This window comes from Procambarus clarkii, unplaced genomic scaffold (genome assembly GCF_040958095.1).
Source record: "Procambarus clarkii isolate CNS0578487 unplaced genomic scaffold, FALCON_Pclarkii_2.0 HiC_scaffold_98, whole genome shotgun sequence".
Lineage (NCBI taxonomy): Eukaryota > Metazoa > Arthropoda > Malacostraca > Decapoda > Cambaridae > Procambarus > Procambarus clarkii.
In genome coordinates this window covers 2,240,473-2,254,687 of record NW_027189131.1, presented here as the reverse complement: position 1 = coordinate 2,254,687, position 14,215 = coordinate 2,240,473, and positions in this window count along the sequence as shown.

Genomic DNA, 14,215 nt, shown 5'->3' with positions numbered 1-14,215 from the left:
ATCCATGTAGCCACAAACTATAGTGAGCCCGTAATATCCATGTAGCCACAAACTATAGTGAGCCCGTAATATCCATGTAGCACAAACTATAGTGAACCCGTAATATCCATGTAGCCACGGGCTATAGTGAGCCCGTAATATCCATGTAGCCATGGGCTATAGTGAGCCCGTAATATCCATGTAGCCACTGGCTATAGTGAGCCCGTAATATCCATGTAGTTACGGGCTATAGTGAGCCCGTAATATCCATGTAGCACAAACTATAGTGAGCCTGTAATATCCATGTAGCCACGGGCTATAGTGAGCCCGTAATATCCATGTAGCCACGGGCTATAGTGAGCCCGTAATATCCATGTAGCCACGGGCTATAGTGAGCCCGTAATATCCATGTAGCCACGGGCTATAGTGACCCTGTAATATCCATGTAGCCACGGGCTATAGTGAGCCCGTAATATCCATGTAGCACAAACTATAGTGAGCCTGTAATATCCATGTAGCCACGGGCTATAGTGAGCCCGTAATATCCATGTAGCCACGGGCTATAGTGAGCCCGTAATATCCATGTAGCCACGGGCTATAGTGAGCCCGTAATATCCATGTAGCCACAAACTATAGTGAGCCTGTAATATCCATGTAGCACAAACTATAGTGAACCCGTAATATCCATGTAGCCACGGGCTATAGTGAGCCCGTAATATCCATGTAGCCATGGGCTATAGTGAGCCCGTAATGTCCATGTAGCCACTGGCTATAGTGAGCCCGTAATATCCATGTAGCCATGGGCTATAGTGAGCCCGTAATATCCATGTAGCACAAACTATAGTGAGCCTGTAATATCCATGTAGCCACGGGCTATAGTGAGCCCGTAATATCCATGTAGCCACGGGCTATAGTGAGCCCGTAATATCCATGTAGCCACGGGCTATAGTGAGCCCGTAATATCCATATAGCCACGGGCTATAGTGACCCTGTAATATCCATGTAGCACGGGCTATAGTGAGCCCATAATATCCATGTAGCAAGGGCTATAGTGAGCCCGTAATATCCATGTAGCCACGGGCTATAGTGAGCCCGTAATATCCATGTAGCACAAACTATAGTGAGCCCGTAATATCCATGTAGCCACAAACTATAGTGAGCCTGTAATATCCATGTAGCACAAACTATAGTGAACCCGTAATATCCATGTAGCCACGGGCTATAGTGAGCCCGTAATATCCATGTAGCCATGGGCTATAGTGAGCCCGTAATGTCCATGTAGCCACTGGCTATAGTGAGCCCGTAATATCCATGTAGCCATGGGCTATAGTGAGCCCGTAATATCCATGTAGCACAAACTATAGTGAGCCTGTAATATCCATGTAGCCACGGGCTATAGTGAGCCCGTAATATCCATGTAGCCACGGGCTATAGTGAGCCCGTAATATCCATGTAGCCACGGGCTATAGTGAGCCCGTAATATCCATGTAGCCACGGGCTATAGTGACCCTGTAATATCCATGTAGCACGGGCTATAGTGAGCCCATAATATCCATGTAGCAAGGGCTATAGTGAGCCCGTAATATCCATGTAGCCACGGGCTATAGTGAGCCCGTAATATCCATGTAGCACAAACTATAGTGAGCCCGTAATATCCATGTAGCCACGGGCTATAGTGAGCCCGTAATATCCATGTAGCCACGGGCTATAGTGAGCCCGTAATATCCATGTAGCACGGGCTATAGTGACCCCGTAATATCCATGTAGCACAGGCTATAGTGTGCCCGTAATATCCATGTAGCACGGGCTATAGTGAGCCCGTAATATCCATGCAGCCACGGGCTATAGTGAGCCCGTAATATCCATGTAGCCACGGGCTATAGTGACCCCGTAATATCCATGTAGCCACGGGCTAAAGTGAGCCCGTAATATCCATGTAGCCACGGGCTATAGTGACCCTGTAATATCCATGTAGCACGGGCTATAGTGAGCCCATAATATCCATGTAGCACGGGCTATAGTGAGCCCGTAATATCCATGTAGCCACGGGCTATAGTGAGCCCGTAATATCCATGTAGCACAAACTATAGTGAGCCCGTAATATCCATGTAGCCACGGGCTATAGTGAGCCCGTAATATCCATGTAGCCACGGGCTATAGTGAGCCCGTAATACCCATGTAGCACGGGCTTTAGTGACCCCGTAATATCCATGTAGCACGGGCTATAATGAGCCCGTAATATCCATGTAGCACTGGCTAAAGTGACCCCGTAATATCCATGTAGCACGGGCTATAGTGAGCCCGTAATATCCATGTAGCACAAACTATTGTGAGCCCGTAATATCCATCATAGCCACGGGCTATAGTGAGCCCGTAATATCCATGTAGCCACGGGCTATAGTGAGCCCGTAATATCCATGTAGCCACGGGCTATAGTGAGCCCGTAATATCCATGTAGCCACGGGCAAAAGTGAGCCCGTAATATCCATGTAGCACGGGCTATAGTGAGCCCGTAATATCCATGTCGCCACGGGCTATAGTGAGCCCGTAATATCCATGTAGCACAAACTATAGTGAGCCTGTAATATCCATGTAGCCACGGGCTATAGTGAGCCCGTAATATCCATGTAGCCACGGGCTATAGTGAGCCCGTAATATCCATGTAGCCACGGGCTATAGTGAGCCCGTAATATCCATGTAGCCACGGGCTATAGTGAGCCCGTAATATCCATGTAGCCACGGGCTATAGTGAGCCCGTAATATCCATGTAGCACAAACTATAGTGAACCCGTAATATCCATGTAGCCACAAACTATAGTGAGCCCGTAATATCCATGTAGCACAAACTATAGTGAACCCGTAATATCCATGTAGCCACGGGCTATAGTGAGCCCGTAATATCCATGTAGCCATGGGCTATAGTGAGCCCGTAATATCCATGTAGCCACGGGCTATAGTGACCCCGTAATATCCATGTAGCACGGGCTATGGTGACCCCGTAATATCCATGTAGCCACGGGCTATAGTGAGCCCGTAATATCCATGTAGCCACGGGCTATAGTGAGCCCGTAATATCCATGTAGCACAAACTATAGTGAACCCGTAATATCCATGTAGCCACAAACTATAGTGAGCCCGTAATATCCATGTAGCACAAACTATAGTGAACCCGTAATATCCATGTAGCCACGGGCTATAGTGAGCCCGTAATATCCATGTAGCCATGGGCTATAGTGAGCCCGTAATATCCATGTAGCCACGGGCTATAGTGACCCCGTAATATCCATGTAGCACGGGCTATGGTGACCCCGTAATATCCATGTAGCCACGGGCTATAGTGAGCCCGTAATATCCATGTAGCCACGGGCTATAGTGAGCCCGTAATATCCATGTAGCACGGGCTATAGTGAGCCCGTAATATCCATGTAGCACGGGCTATAGTGAGCCCGTAATATCCATGTAGCCACGGGCTATAGTGAGCCCGTAATATCCATGTAGCCACGGGCTATAGTGAGCCCGTAATATCCATGTAGCACGGGCTATAGTGAGCCCCTAATATCCATGTAGCCATAGGCTATAGTGAGCCCGTAATATCCATGTAGCCACGGGCTATAGTGACCCCGTAATATCCATGTAGCACGGGCTATGGTGACCCCGTAATATCCATGTAGCACAGGCTATAGTGAGCCCGTAATATCCATGTAGCACGGGCTATAGTGAGCCCGTAATATCCATGTAGCACGGGCTATAGTGAGCCCGTAATATTCATGTAGCACGGGCTATAGTGAGCCCGTAATATTCATGTAGCACGGGCTATAGTGAGCCAGTAATATTCATGTAGCATGGGCTATAGTGAGCCCGTAATATTCATGTAGCACGGGCTATAGTGAGCCCGTAATATTCATGTAGCCACGGGCTATAGTGAGAACAGTTCGTACCTAACTATATTTGCCACATCTCGTCTACAGACAATACAAGCCGGTAATTTCACGCTTACAACTTCAAGGTTGGGACCTAACTACTGTGTTAGGAAGATCCGTGACAATGTCCAGGCGGTGTTATAACAAGTATCAAGGAGGCAAGTATGTTAACACATCAGTCGGGGCTTCGTGGGTGGAGGAGACCGTGGAAGAGGTTTATCCTCTACACTGCCGTCTGCACAGACTAATAATTGGTCTAGGAGGACAAACCATCAAGGGCCTTCGTCAGGAGTATAATGTCCGGGTGACCGTGCCACCAAAAGGAAGTGTTGCCCATTATATAGTTATTACAGGAACTCGCAAAAATATTTCCTTAACAAAAACTAAAGTTGAAGAGATCTTGAAAGAAAAGGAAGAAAGAAAATGAAAATGTTATGATTAAGGTTTTGAGGGATTATATAATACATAGGTTAGGTGTAGCATGTTTTGAGCAGATGCTCTTTTCTTTATATGAATTGTAAAGAGAAAGTCATGTAACGTATAACTATGACATCATTGTTTTTTGTTGTTCATAATAATGTAAGAGATCAAATTTGTTTCTCTTCCGGCCTACACGTAACAGAAACTTTCTTTAATAGGTTAAGGACTCGATAGTGCACGGGAGCAACAGGAATTAGTGTTAACAGGAGATGCTATGGGTCATGTTGATCTCTCTAGGAGTTTAACAATGCACAAAGAACAGGGCTCCATCAAGGAACATATAATCGCCACACACAATGAAATGATCGAAAAGGGATACTATGATGACCAACACAGAAATAATTGATAGATACAATGACAATAGAAGATTAGACATCAGAGAAGCACCGCATTTCAGGAAATTCAGACCAGCAATCAATAACCAGCTAATTCACAATTACACTCTACCCACTTCAAGACCCCGGGCCTGTGCAGAAGCTGGACCAAATGTACACAAAGCAGCAGCCAACATAAGAACATGTGTACTCACCTAGCTGTACTTGCGGGGGTTGAGCTTTGGGTCTTTCGTCCCGCCTCTCAACTGTCAATCAGCTGGTGTACAGGTTCCTGAGCCTACTGAGCTCCATCATATCTACATTTGAAACTGTGTATGGAGTCAGCCTCCACCAAATCACTGCCTAATCATCACTGCCGCTACATATGTTTCACTAGGTTTCTTCGCACAATCTTCTCCATCAGCTTGCATGGTATGCCGATTAGGGACACTGGCCTGTAGTTCAGTGCCTCCTGCCTATCCCCTTTCTTGTATATTGGAACTACATTAGCTGCCTTCCAAATTTCTGGCAGTTCCCCTGTTGCCAGTGATTTGTTATGCACTATGGAGAGTGGTAGGCACAGTGCTTCTGCTCCTTCCCTTAGTATCCAAGGGGAAATTCCATCTGGGTCTATAGCCTTTGTCACATCCAACTGTAGTAAACACTTCTTTACTTCCCCACTGGTAATCTCAAACTCTTCCAGTGGTTCCTGGTTAACTATTCCCTCTCTTATCTCTGGAATCTCTCCCTGCTCTAAGGTGAAGACCTGGAATTTGTTCTGTTTTCTGATACTCTTCTGTCTTCCAGTGTCGTAAGGTGCATTTCCCGCAGCCTTTCCTCGTAATTCATGTGTGTGTGTGTGAGTGTACTCACATATTTGTACTCACCTATTTGTGCTTGCAGGATCGAGCATTGACTCTTGGATCCCGGCTTTCCAGATATCGGTTGCTTACAGCAATGGCTCCTGTCCCATTTCCCTATCATACCTAGTTTTAAAAGTAAGAATAGTATTTGCTTCCACAACCTGTTCCCCAAGTGCATTCCATTTTTCCACTACTCTCACGCTAAAAGAAAACTTCCTAACATCTCTGTGACTCATCTGAGTTTCCAGTTTCCACCCATGTTCCCTCGTTCTGTTATTATTACGTGTGAACATTTCATCTATTTCCACTTTGTCAATTCCCCTGAGTATTTTATATGTCCCTATCATATCTCCTCTCTCCCTTCTTTTTTCTAGTGTCGTAAGGTTTAGTTCCTGCAGACGCTCTTCATATCCCATCCCTCGTAACTCTGGGACAAGCCTCGTCGCAAACCTCTGAACCTTCTCTAGTTTCTTTTTGTGTTTCTTCAGGTGGGGGCTCCATGATGGCGCGGCATACTCTAAGACGGGTCTCACGTAGGCAGTGTAAAGCGCCCTAAAAAGCCTCCTCATTTAGCTTTCTGAATAAAGTTCTAATTTTCGCCAGTGTAGAGTACGCTGCTGTCGTTATCCTATTTATATGTGCCTCAGGAGTTAGATTAGGTGTCACATCCACTCCCAGGTCTCTTTCTCGAATCGTTACAGGTAGGCTGTTCCCCTTCATTGTGTACTGTCCCTTTGGCCTCCTATCACCTGATCCCATTTCCATAACTTTACATTTACTGGTGTTAAACTCCAGTAGCCATTTCCCTGACCATCTCTGCAACCTGTTTAAGTCCTCCTGGAGGATCCTACAATCCTCGTCTGTCACAACTCTTCTCATTAATTTTGAGTCATCCGCAAACATTGACATGTATGATTCCACTCCTGTAAACATATCATTCACGTAAATTAGAAAGAGGATTGGTCCCAACACCGATCCTTGAGGTACTCCACTTGTTACTGTTCGCCAGTCCGACTTCTCGCCCCTTACCATTACCCTCTGGCTCCTTCCTGTTAGGTAGTTCTTCACCCATTCTAGGGCCTTTCCGCTTACTCCTGCCTGCCTCTCAAGTTTGTACAGCAGTCTCATGTGTGGTACTGAATCAAAGGCCTTTTGGCAGTCAAGAAATATGCAGTCTGCCCAGCCTTCTCTGTCCTGCCTTATCCTTGTTACTTTATCATAGAATTCTAAAAGGTTTGTTAGGCATGATTTCCTTGTCCAGAACCCATGTTGGTGCTTGTTTACAAACCCAATGCTCTCCAGGTGCTCAGCAAGTCTTAGCCTAATTATTCTTTCAAGTATTTTGCAGGGGATGCTTGTCAGTGATACGGGTCTGTAGTTAAGTGCCTCCTCCCTATCACCTTTCTTGAAAATCGGTACGACATTTGCCTCCTTCCAGCAACTGGGCAATTCTCCCGACATAAGTGACTCATTAAAGATCATTGCCAGAGGCACGCTGAGAGCCTGCACTGCCTCTTTAAGTATCCACGGTGATACTTTGTCTGGTCCAACAGCTTTATTTGCATCCAGTGTTGTCAACTGTTTCATTACCTCCTCTGCTGTCACCTCTATATCTGATAGTCTTTCATCTAGGGTAATCGCTTTTAACAATGGGAGCTGCTCAGGCTCGGTTGTGAACACTCCATGGAAATTTGCATTCAGTACCTCGCAGATTTCCTTGTCGCTTTCTGTATATGCCCCTTCTGTTTTCCTCAGTCTTGTCACTTGGTCATTTACCGACATCTTCCTTCTTATATGGCTATGTAGTAATTTAGGTTGCTTTTTCGCTTTGACTGCAATGTCATTCTCATAATTTCTTTCCGACACTCGTCTTATGTTAATGTAATCATTCCTAGCTCTGTTACATCTAATCCTGTTGTCCTCTGTTCTTTGTCTTCTCTACTTCCTCCACTCCCTCTTGCTTCTCACCTTTGCTTCCTGACACTGTCTATTAAACCATAGGTTATTATATTCCCTCCTGCTTTTTTTCCTTTATTGTTGGAATAAATCTCTCTTCAGCCTCCTTGCATTTCAATATGACTTGGTTCATCATACCTTGCACTGTTTTTCCTCTAAGTTCTTCCTCCCACTGCACTTCTCCCAGGTAGTCCCTTTTCCTTCTGTAGTTCCCTTTTCTGTAATCAAGTCTCCTTTCCCGGACCTCTTGTCCTTTGGTCACAATTTTAAGCTCCATCATGTAGTCAAAGACTAGGACACAATGGTCACTGGCTCCTAGTGGTATTTCATGTTCCAACTGCTCGATGTCTTCTACATTCTTGGTGAAAATGAGATCTAATAGGCTGGGCGTATCCCCTCCTCTTTCCCTAGTATCGTCCTTCACATGCTGTGTTAGGAAATTCCTGTCAATAACGTCTACCAGCTTCGCTCCCCAGGTCTCCTCCCCGCCATGGGGATTCCTCGTTTCCCAATCTATCTCTCCGTGATTTAGGTCCCCCATGACCAGCAGCTTCGCTCTCATTCTATGCGCTATAGTTGCTGCCCTCTGCAGTTCATCTATACATGCCTTGTTGCTGTCCTCGTACTCCTGCCTGGGCCTTCTACTGTTTGGTGGGGGATCTATCTTGAGGTTATCTTGAGAGGATTTCGGGGCTTTTTTTTAGTGTCCCCGCGGCCCAGTCCTCGACCAGGCCTCCACCCCCAGGAAGCAGCCCGTGACAGCTGACTAACACCCAGGTATCTATTTTACTGCTAGGTAACAGGGGCATAGGGTGAAAGAAACTCTGCCCATTGTTTCTCGCCGGCGCCTGGGATCGAACCCAGGACCACAGGATCACAAGTCCAGCGTGCTGTCTGCTCGGCCGACCGGCTATGGGATTGTAGAGTATCAAGATTACAATCTTCTTCCCATCCACTGTCAGAGTTCCATGTATGAAGCTCGTGCTTTCATTGGTACCCGGATTTTCCAGCTCATCAAACTTCCATTTCTGCTTTATTAGGAGTGCCACTCCTCCTCCCTGTCTCTGTGTCCTTTCTTTTCTTATCACCTGGTACCCCTCTGGAAAGATTGCATCCGAGATCATGCCATTTATTTTAGTTTCCACTATTGCCACTATGTCTGGGTCTGCCTCACTAACTCTTTCTTTTATCTCTTCTGCTTTATTGGCTACCCCATTAGCATTGGTGTACCAAACCTTGAGACTCTTCTTGGAAACTCGGGTGTTAGAGTTCCCCCTTTCACCGGGGGTCTGGGGGGGACTGGGGGGTGTCTCGGGGGCGAGTGGGGGCTGTGGGGGTGCTAGGGGAGTGCCTGGAAGTGCCTGGTAGGCGAATGGGGTCTGGGCATGTAAGGGGGTAGGAAGGGCATAATGGGTCTGAAAGTTAGGGGTCTGAACAGCATAGGGGGGTTGAGAAATGGAGTGAGACTGAGAGTCAGATAGAGGTTGAGAGGTTGGGGGGAGAGGGATATTGAGGGCAGAGGGCTGAGAGGAGAATGGAGCATGGGTGCTGGGAGTGGAAGAGAGGGTGTATTAGTTAGGGGGGAATCGGGGGTAGGTGGCGGTTTTGTGGTAGAAGAGGGGATGAGGGAGATGGGGGAAGGTGTTAGGGGGTCACAAGGTGAGGGGGTTAAATGTGGGCTGGAGGTGCATAGGAGGGGTGAGGGTTGGATGGGGTTTGGGGGTGAGTGGAAGAGGGGTGCAGTGGAAGCTGGGAAGCAGTAGATGGAATTGAAGGCAATGGGGTAGAAGGAGCGGGGGAGTAGGAAGGGGTAGATGGGAAGGTGGGTTTGGGGAAGGCATGGCTTGACCCCCTGGCGTCGTTGACAGGTGTGATGTAGCAGGGGCAGGGGAATCGTTGGGGAGGTGCAAATGTGGAAGGGACAAGGGGTTTTTGGTGGGATGAAGCAGGGGGGGTTTGGGGGGCTGAGGCAGGGGGGAGGTATAGGAGGGCTGAGTTGGGGAGGATGCGACCTGGGAGGTGACCTGGGAAGTGACCTGGGAGGTGAGACTACCTGAGAGGCTAGTTTGGTGTCGTGCTTGCCATCTATTCTTGTGGGCTATTTGCTCATCTTTCGTCATAAACCTCTCTATAAACACATTGTAATGGGTTTCACTTCCTCTGAGTAAATGCTTGTTCCTCATTATGTACTCCACAGCCTCCTCATTGGAGAATTGCACCAGAACAGGTCTATTCTTGGTACAATTGTAAGGTCCAACCCGCCTGCTGATATCCACTTCGTGTTCTGCCATTCCTGCTCCAATACATCTCAATATCTTATGCAATTCATATTTTTCCGTCTCTATTCTTTCTTGTCTGGTTGGTGCCCCAGATTCGAATAATCCCTGTATTATAATAGACCGTCTCCTCAGTAATTCATTGTCATGCTGGTAGCCTGTCCCCTGGGGATTCTCCATCCCAACCGCAGTCACTAACCCATCCCCCACTAATCCTCTGTCCTTAGCCACGCTGTTAATCCTTCCTAATTTGTTTGTGATCCGAGCACATTCCCTCTCCCAGTCCTCTCTTCCCTTCCTAATCTCTTCCTGAATATAGAGCATAAGTTCTTGTTTCTGCCTCTCTACCGCATCCTGTATTTGCTGAAATAACTTGCTTTTAATCCCTTGGATTAGATCCTCCATCCAATCGCTCCTTCTCTCTACAAATTTCCCTATTAATTTGTCTATAAACCTTTCCTCCTCCTCATCCCTGCTGGTGATTGACCTTGAACCCCTTCCTGATCTTGTCATTACAGTAACAACCTAGCCAAAAAGGCGCTCCTCAATACCTTGCACAATATGCAGCACAAACAGGCGAGAAAGTACTCTACGCTGCTGGTCAAGATGTGAAGTCGCTGCTTCCCGCGTCACAGCTGGTGAGGTCGCTGGTGAGGTCACTAGTAAGGTTCCAGCTCCACAATTTCGGCTCCACAATTTCACAATACCACAATGTACTCAACACTTATTTTCAGTGGTGCTGTTTCTACTGTTTTTCTTCGCTTGCTTGTGGTTTGAGTGAGCTTACTAGTTATTCAATCACATATATACGAATATACACTGATTATTCCCCCCAATTCACTAGCTACAAAGCAAGAGCTTCCCAGACCTTTCTGACCTCATAATTTTTTATTGTGTGTGTTTGTGTGTGTGTGTGTGTGTGTGTGTGTACTCACCTAGTTGTACTCACCTAGTTGTGTTTGCAGGGGTTGAGCTCTGGCTCTTTGGTCCCGCCTCTCAACCGTCAATCAACAGGTGTACAGATTCCTGAGCCTATCGGGCTCTATGATATCTACACTTGAAACTGTGTATGAAGTCAGCCTCCACCACATCTCTTCCTAATGCAGTGTATCTTCCTAATGCATTCCATTTGTCCACCACTCTGACACTGAAAAAATTCTTTCTAACGTCCCTGTGGCTCATTTAGGTACACAGTTTCCACCTGTATCCCCTTGTTCTGCCAATGTTGAATAGTTTATCCTTGTCTACCCTGTCAATTCCCCTGAGGATTTTGCAGGTAGTGATCATTCTCCCCTCACTCTTCTGTCTTCCAGTGTCGTAAGGTGCATTTCCCACAGCCTTTCCTCGTATCTCATGGCTCTTAGTTCTGGGATTAGTCTAGTAGCATACCTCGGAACTTTTTCCAGCTTCGTCTTGTGCTTAACAAGGTACGGGCTCAATGCTGGGGCTGCATACTCCAGGATTCGTCTTACGTATGTGGTGTACAAGATTCTAAACGATTCCTTACACAGGTTCCTGAAGGCTGTGCTGATGTTAGCCAGCCTCGCATATGCCGCAGACGTAATTCTCTTTATGGGTTTCAGGAGAGAGGATTGGTGTGATATCAATTGCTAGATCTTTCTCTCTTTCCGTTTCATTAACTACTTCATCTCCTATTCTGTATCTTGTGTCTGGCCTGCTGTTTCCACCGCCTAGTTTCATTACTTTGCATTTACTCGGGTTAAACTTTAGCAGCCATTTGTTGGACCATTCATTCAGTCTGTCTAGGTCATCTTGTAGCCTCCTACTATCATCCTCTGTTTCAATTCTCCTCATAATTTTTGCATCACCAGCAAACATTGAGAGAAACGATTCTATACCCTCTGGGAGATCATTTACATATATCAGAACAAGTATTGGTCCAAGGACTGATCCCTGCGGGACTCCACTTGTGACGTCACGCCAATCCGAGACTTCACCCCCTCAAAGTGACTCGTTGTCTTCTGTTACTTAGGTACTCCCTTACCTTACTTAGGTACTCAACGAAGTACCTTTCCTTTCACTCCAGCCTGCATCTCCAGCTTTTTCACTAGCCTCTTAATTGTGTGGTTCTGTATCAATAGCTTTTTGACACTCCAAAAATATGCACTCTGCCCACCCCTCTCTTTCTTGCCTGATTTTTGTTGCCTGGTCGTAGAATTCAATTAGCCCCGTGAGGCAGGACTTGCCATCCCTGAACCCATGTTGGAGCTGTGTTACAGAGTTCTTTCGCTCCAGGTGCTCCACTAGCTTTATTCGCACAATCTTCTCCATCAGCTTGCATGGTATGCAGGTTAGGGACACTGGCCTGTAATTCAGTGCCTCCTGCTTATCCCCTTTTTTGTATTTTGGAACTTCGTTAGCTGCCTTCCAAATTTCTGGCAGTTCCCCTGTTGCCAGTGATTTGTTATACACTATGGAGAGTGGGAAGCACAGTGCTCCTGCTCCTTCCTTTAGTATCCAAGGGGAGATTCCATCTGGGTCTATAGCCTTTGTCACATCCAACTGTAGTAAACACTTCCTTACTTCCCCGCTGGTAATCTCAAACTCTTCCAGTGGTTCATGGTTAACTATTCCCTCTTTTGTCTCTGGAATCTCTCCCTGCTCTAAGATGAAGACCTCCTGGAATTTCTTCTGATTTCTGATACTCTTCTGTTTTCCAGTGTCGTCAGGTGCATTTCCCGCAGCCTTTCCTCGTTATTCCTGTGTGTACTCACCTAGTTGTACTCTCCTAGTTGTGCTTGCGGGGGTTGAGCTCTGGCTCTTTGGTCCCGCCTCTCAACCGTCAATCAACAGGTGTACAGGTTCCTGAGGCTTTTGGGCTCTATCATATCTACACTTGAAACTGTGTATGGAGTCAGCCTCCACCACATCGCTTCCTAATGCATTCCATTTGTCAACCACTCTTACACTAAAAAAGTTCTTTCTAATATCTCTGTGGCTCATTTGGGCACTCAGTTTCTACCTGTGTCCCCTAGTGCGTGTGCCCCTTGTGTTAAATAGCCTGTCTCTATCAACCCTGTCGATTCCCTTGAGAATCTTGAATGTGGTGATCGTGTCCGCCCTAACTCATCTGTCTTCCAACGAAGTGAGGTTTAATTCCCGTAGTCTCTCCTCGTAGCTCATACCTCTCAACTCGGGTACTAGTCTGGTGGCAAACCTTTAACCCCTTTCCAGTTTAGTCGTATGCTTGACTAGATATGGACTCCATGCTGGAGCCGCATACTCCAGGATTGGTCTGACATATGTGGTATATAATGTTCTGAAAGATTCCTTACACAAGTTTCTAAAGGCCTTTCTTATGTTAGCCAACCTGGCATATGCTGCTGATGTTACCCTCTTGATATGAGCCGCAGGGAACAGGTCTGGCGTGATATCAACTCCCAGGTCTTTCTCTCTCTCTGACTCTTGAAATATTTCATCTCTCAAATGATACCTTGTATCTGGTCTCCTGCTTCCTACCCCTATTTTCATTACATTACATTTGCTTGGGTTAAACTCTAACATCCATTTGTTCGACCATTCCTGCAGCTTGTCCAGGTCTTCTTGAAGCCTCAAGCTGTCCTCCTCTGTCTTAATCCTTCTCATAATTTTGGCATCGTCAGCAAACATTGAGAGGAATGAGTCTATACCCTCTGGGAGATCATTTACGTATATCAGAAACAGGATAGGTCCAAGTACAGAACCCTGTGGGACTCCACTGGTGACTTCACGCCGTTCAGAGGTCACACCCCTCACTGTAACTCTCTTCTTCCTATTGCTTAGGTACTCCCTTATCCACTGGAGCGCCCTACCAGTTACTCCTGCCTCTTTCTCCAGTTTATGCATTAACCTTTTATGGGGTACTGTGTCAAAGGCTTTCCGACAGTTCAAAAAAATGCAGTCCGCCCATTCTTCTCTTTCTTGCTTAATCTTTGTCACCTGATCATAGAATTCTATCAAGCCTGTAAGGCAAGATTTACCCTCCCTGAACCCATGTTGATGGGTTGTCACGAAGTCTCTTCTCTCCATATGTGTTACTAGGTTTTTTCTCACAATCTTCTCCATCACCTTGCATGGTATACAAGTTAAGGACACTGGCCTGTAGTTCAGTGCCTCTTGTCTGTCACCCTTTTTGTATATTGGTACTACATTAACAGTCTTCCACATTTCTGGTAGGTCTCCCGTTTACAGTGACCTACTATACACTATGGAGAGTGGCAAGCAAAGTACTCCTGCACACTCTTTCAGTACCCATGGTGAGATTCCATCCGGCCCAACAGCTTTTCTCACATCCAGCTCCAATAGGTGCTTCTTGAACTCATCTCTTGTAATTTCGAATCTATCCAAGGTCACCTTGTTTGCTGCCACCTCTCCTAGCGCCGTGACATCTCCCTGATCTATTGTAAAGACCTCCTGGAACCTTTTGT